This window comes from Amblyomma mixtum, chromosome 7 (assembly GCF_055824585.1).
Source record: "Amblyomma mixtum isolate Tamu chromosome 7, ASM5582458v1, whole genome shotgun sequence".
NCBI lineage: Eukaryota > Metazoa > Arthropoda > Arachnida > Ixodida > Ixodidae > Amblyomma > Amblyomma mixtum.
The window spans coordinates 68,801,320-68,807,443 of NC_143018.1; the positions used below are offsets into that span (position 1 = coordinate 68,801,320).

A 6,124-nucleotide genomic window follows, 5' to 3' on the forward strand; every position below is an offset into this window, starting at 1 on the left:
TCCGCCTCCGACCATGGCCCCCAACCCTAAGTCGCGAGCAAGAACAACTCAGCCGCTTGCACTAACGCAGTGGAACTGCCGAGGTCTCAAGGACCACAAGAAGCGGACTCATCTCCGCCTCTATCTTGAGACCTTTGAGTTCCTCGTCGCCGTGGTTGCCCTTCAGGAACCCGGCGCCGGTGCCAAACTAACAAACTACACTACATTTCAACACAACCCGCAGACATGTATACTTGTTCACAAGTGATACACTGCGCAGGAGGTCACACTTCCCACAACACCGTCTTTCCCATACACGATGGTTTCAGTGCTGCCCCTAAAGCGGTCTGACCCACCTGTACACATTCTAAATATTTACTGCCCACCGAAACTTAACAACGTCACGTTCAATGAAATTTTCACTCAAGCTATACAGGTGGCGGGTAGGGATCCCCTCCTAATCGTCGGCGATTTCAACGCCCCGAGCAGGCTATGGGGATACCCCCGGGAGGACAGGCGTGGGAGGAAGCTTGCGGAACTTCTTTCCACACTTGGACTCACCCTGCACACTGACCCCGCCAACCCAACACGTGTCGGCAATTCCATTCAACGAGATACTTGCCCGGACCTCACATTTACACGCAACATACGACATGCCGACTGGCTGAATACAGAGGACACTCTAGGTAGTGATCACTGTATAATCAACACAACCATTTACATGCGTCCCCTGAAACGCCCACTAAAACAAGCTCGTATCCCTGACTGGACGGCTTTCCGCACCTCTCTACCTATTGTAGACCCCCTCCAGTTGGGATACGACGCCTGGTCCAGATCGCTCACTTCTACACTCACACAACACGAACAGCAGATACAGCTTACAGAAACACAAACAGACGTGGACAACCACCTTCTCCACCTTTGGGAGGCCCGTCGCAGCCTCACGAAGCGATGGAAGAAACAGAAACATAACAGACGCCTAAAGAACCGCATCCTCGAACTCACACAACAGGCAGCGGAATATGGTACTCAGCTAGCCGACACTAACTGGGTGGACCGGTGCAACGCGGCTGCTCGCCAGATGTCTGGCCGCAACACGTGGCGCCTGTTCCGCGCTCTCATCGATCCAATACAAACACGCACGGAAACCCAACGCCAATTACATAGGGCCTTGCACAACTTTACAGGAACGACAAAACAACTAGCGCACACGCTCAGGGATCGCTACCTGTGCACCACTAAGGACCCCCGGCAGGCGGCGTACTCGTATGCAGGCGAAGAGAACACGGAGCTGGACAAGCCGTTCCAGCTCCACGACCTCCGGGCGGCCTTGAGCAAAATGAAGCGGGGCACTGCACCCGGGCGCGACTAGGTTACGGTCAAGCTCTTGGCCAACCTTCCCGACGCAGCCTACGCAGCGCTCCTCAAATACATCAATAGCATTTGGGACGAAGAGACTCCTCTCCCTCTCGATTGGAAATCGGCTCTCGTGACCTTTATTCCGAAAGCCGGCAAACCTATTGATGTGGAGAACCTTCGCCCCATCTCCCTCACGTCTTGTGTCGGCAAGCTGATGGAGACGATGGTGCGCGACAGACTCTCCGATTTTCTAGAAACACAGCACACTTTCGCGGACACCATGTTCGGTTTTCGCCCTCACAAGTCTGCACAGGATATACTTCTGCAGCTTCACCACGACATCTTAGATCCTGTAGAATGTCCCCACAACGACAAGGTGGTCCTGGCCTTGGATCTTAAAGGCGCATTCGACAACGTCAAACACGAAGTAATCCTGGACCACCTCAGTAACACCAACTGTGGCCACAAAACATTCAACTACATAAAACAATTTCTTACAGACCGTCAAGCCTACATACGCATACAAGATGCGGAACACGGGCCATACACCATCGGCTCGAGGGGAACACCTCAAGGTGCGGTCCTGTCTCCCCTCCTCTTCAATTTGGCAATGCTTCATCTTCCCTCCAAATTGTCCTCTTTGCCCGGGATACATCACGCTCTTTATGCGGATGACATTACAATCTGGGCCACGCAAGGTAACCTGGGCCACATGGAATCCTGCCTGCAAGCAGCGGTGACCCTAGTCGACGACTACGCGGCCTACTGCGGACTCCAGTGCGCCCCGTCTAAATCAGAATTTGTGCACATACGTCCTTCCCCTCGGGACACAACTCCGCTTTGCATCAGTCTCCCCTCGGGACCGATCCGGGAGTCCAAGGAGATCCGCGTCCTTGGTCTCTTCATACACCACCAACGCAGAGTCGACACCACCCTAGCCAAACTTCGCACAGTGGGAGACCAGGTGGGCCGCATGGTCCGCCGGGTCTCCAACAAGCGGGGCGGATTACGAAGCAAGGATGCACTGCGGCTTGCCCATGCTTTCGTAACGAGTAGAATCCTCTACTCAACCCCCTACTTGCACCTGCGCAAACATGATGATGACCAACTGGAGGTCATCCACCGGAAAGTCATCAAGCGGGCTCTCGACCTCCCGGTCACCACGTCCAACCAGCGACTTCTGGCCTTGGGCGTGGTGAACACATTTCGGGAGCTTCGAGAGGCCCACTTAGTCAACCAATACACGCGTCTTGCACAGACCACGTCCGGTCGCCGCCTCTTGGACCGGCTACACATCAAACATGACTACCATATTGAGGAAAGGGAGAGAGTGCCAGCACCCTGGAGACGCGCCCTCCGGGTCCGACCCCTTCCCCGCAACATGTCCAGAGAAGACCATAGCGGTCGTCGCCAGGCGCGCGCGGAAGCGTTGGCGCGATACTATGGTAACCAACAACAAGTGTATTACGTGGACGTTGCCGGCCCACACCACGGGGTGTGGTACACGGCCGCAGTCGTACACAACACAAACACAGTGAACGGGCTCACTTTCAAAGCCTACAGCGCAATACACGCGGAGGAGATTGCCATTGCTCTTGCTCTCACTACTCCCAAGTCGAAACACATCATCACCGACTCGCGAGGGGCCTGTCGGAACTACGAGTTGGGCTGGGCTCCCCCGCTTGCCTGGCGCATACTGGAATATAGCTGTCGATCTGAAGATCCAACTCCACGCAACCTGATTTGGGCCCCCGGTCACCAGGGACTCCAGGGAAGCGAACAGGCCGATCAGGCCGCCCGCGCACTCTCTCCCCGGGCTATCTCCCTGTCCTTGGAAGGGTACTCCCAATCAGACAATCTGGCCATTACATTCAAACAAATAACCGATTACTACAAGGAGGAGCACCGGCGCTACCCGGCCCCTTGTAAGGGTCTGGATCGCGCTGACGAGCGCCTCCTCATCAAAATTCTTTCTAACACTGTACTGTGCCCGGCGGTGCTTAAACATTTCAATACATCCTTTGATGGCGCGTGCCAGTTCTGTGGGGAGGTGGCTGACACCTTCCACATGGTTTCGGCGTGTCAGTCAAACCCATCTATCCCCCCAACCCCAACCCCACCAGAGAGGACTGGGAGGCGGCCCTGCTCGGCTGTCAGGACCTAAAGACCCAAAAGGCCTTGGTTCACCGGACGCGGGCGGCGTTGCTTGCCAATGGGGCCCCGGAATAGGGGCTCCACCTAGTATTGTTAGGGGAAAGGGCCAATAGGGCCTACCCCAATCACCTCTCTGTAAATATTTATTGCATTATAAATGTTTTTCACCACCACCACCTACTGCGCAAGTGCTTCGCCTCCCCGTCTCTCTTATAGTACACGCCATAGAAGTCTGCTTTTTGAATTCGATTACGGTTAGGGGGATGCGCGCACGCAGTCCCCCGCTACCAAAAATTGCATGCCCCTCTGCCTCTATTGAGGAAGTGGCAGGGGTCAACGCGGGCGCAGTGCAATGCCCGCGTCTCACCCTGGAGGCTCCTCCATCCTGACCAAGGACGCCCCAGCACCAGGTAAGTATGCCCGCCACTCGCCAGGCCCTCCGAACCCACCAAACGCGACCGCCACGCCGTTGCCAGTGAGCGTTCTGTTATGAATCAATGGTACACTTCAATAGAAAGTTTCAAGCTTTCAGTTCTGCTACTTCTGCTTGTTTGCCTCTAGAACTCTAAAACTGTAACTTTTCCGCTAATTTTACTTGAAGATTAAGATGCTTGGCTGCAATTAGAACGCTTCAAAGTATATTGTGTTTTCGTTCCTTCAGCACCCATGGCGCCACGTGGTTTCAATTTCTTTTGTTTGAGGCTGTTTTTTATTTTTATTTTTCTGTACGAAAACAAAAATAACGCGCCCCTTTGAAAAACATACGAATGCGGTAGCTTTGGTCCGGAGTAAAACATGAAAGCCAACTAGTCGACAGTTAAAGGAAGGAAGCCAACAGACATGGAAACCGAAGAAAGCACATGAGAGAGAGAGAGAGAGAGAGAAAACTTTATTTACAGAGGAATTCGGGGCACGCCCCAGGGTCCCCGCACGACCCCACTGCACTCAAGTGTTTATGTTCCGAAGGTCCATAACACTGGCAGCACGGCCGGTGGCGATGGTCTGCACGGCGGGGTCCTCCGAGCGCAGAAGGGTCTCCCAGTCCTCCCAGGTCTTGAGGTTCTCTAGGTCCCGCGGGGGAGGGTCCGCCGGGCAGAGGGAAATGATGTGGAGGGAAGAGGCGAAGGGTTCTGGGCATAGAGTGCATGCCGGAGTGGGGAAGGAGGGATGATAATGGGCTAGGGTAAGGGGTGAAGGGAGTGTGTGTGTCTCTAGTCTGCGCCAGAGTGTTGCGTGTTTGTTATCTAGGGAGGGGTGGGGCGGGGGGTAGAGCTGGCGCAAGGCTCTGTGCGCCTGGGTCAGCTCACTGAATGAGTGCATGCGCTCCTTCGTGAATCCCCGATCAGAGGCCACCTGAGCCCGGTTTAAAGAACCTCGGACTAAAAGGTTGGCGGCCTCGTTTCCGGGATTCCCGGAGTGCGCGGGCACCCATATCAGCTCCACTTGGCGGGGCGGGGGGGCATCGGGCGAGTCCAGTATGCCAAAAGCAGAGACATGGACTCGGCCTCGAGCAAAATTTAGAATCGCAGTTTTAGATTCGCTTAAAATGTACCGGGCTTCCGTGCGGGTTATAGCAAGGGCAATGGTGGCTTCCTCTGCAGCCTCTGGGGACGTGTCTGGAGGGAGAGGTAGTGTGAGGAGGGCGGAAAAAGAGGAGTCCACCACAGCTGCTGTCGCTTCATCACCCGTGCAGGCAGCGTCCACCCACACGGCGTCCGGCTGGGGGCCGTACGCTCGATGGAGTGCCTTCGCATGGGCTCTGCGGCTCTGCTCATTGTGGGACGGGTGCATATTCCTCGGGAGCGGCCTGATGAGGAGCTCTCGGTGAAGGGATCGTGGGATGGCGAGGAAGGTTGGGTCGTTGGCCGGTATTTTGATTCCGAGGGTGTCCAGGATATACCGACCTGTGGAGGTTTGTGTGAGCCTGATGTATTGGGCCTGTCGGTGGGCCTCCACCAGTTCCCCGATCGTATTGTGGAGGCCCAAGCCTAGTAATCTGTCTGTGGGTGTGTTGAGGGGAAGGTGAAGTGCTACCTTGAATGCCTTGCGAATCAAAGCATCCAAAGCGTTCATGTCATCTTTGGATAGGTGTAAGTATGGGGTAGTGTACAACATACGGCTGAGGACAAAGGCATTAATGAGGCGACATAGGTCGCGCTCCCTCATGCCTCTATGACGTCCCGAAACCCTGCGGATGAGGTGCGATATCGCGCCTACAACCTGCTTGAGTTTCTTGAGGGTGGTGGTGTTTTTGCCATCGTTCTGGATGTGCAGGCCCAATACACGGAGGGTTCCAACCTCAGGTACCGGGTCACCATTCAGTTCAATGACAATGGGGGAGCGGGGACAGCGGTGGTTCTTAGGACGGATGAGGAGCAGTTCGGACTTCTCCGGGGAGCAAGACAGTCCGATGATCCGTGCGTAATTTTGGGTGAGGGTGGCTGCTTCCTGTAAGGTGCTCTCTATGTCGCCGTCACTGCCGTGAGTGGTCCACAGGGTGATATCGTCGGCATAAAGAGTGTGCTTCAGGTGGGGAATAGTTGCCAATTTTCGGGCAAGGGGGATGAGGGTAATGTTAAAGAGAAAGGGGGAAAGGACGGACCCTTGATGGTGCCGATACTCTGAAGAGTGT

The 6,124-nt window shown here is 55.1% G+C and overlaps 1 non-coding gene across 1 annotated transcript; it reads right to left on the reverse strand.

The window, feature by feature from the left end:
* Positions 1-3,748: 3,748 nt before the first annotated feature.
* On the reverse strand, positions 3,749-3,910 carry LOC149336385 (U1 spliceosomal RNA). The gene has a single exon (XR_016284698.1). It is a non-coding gene; the product is annotated as a U1 spliceosomal RNA (small nuclear RNA).
* Positions 3,911-6,124: the final 2,214 nt, after the last annotated feature.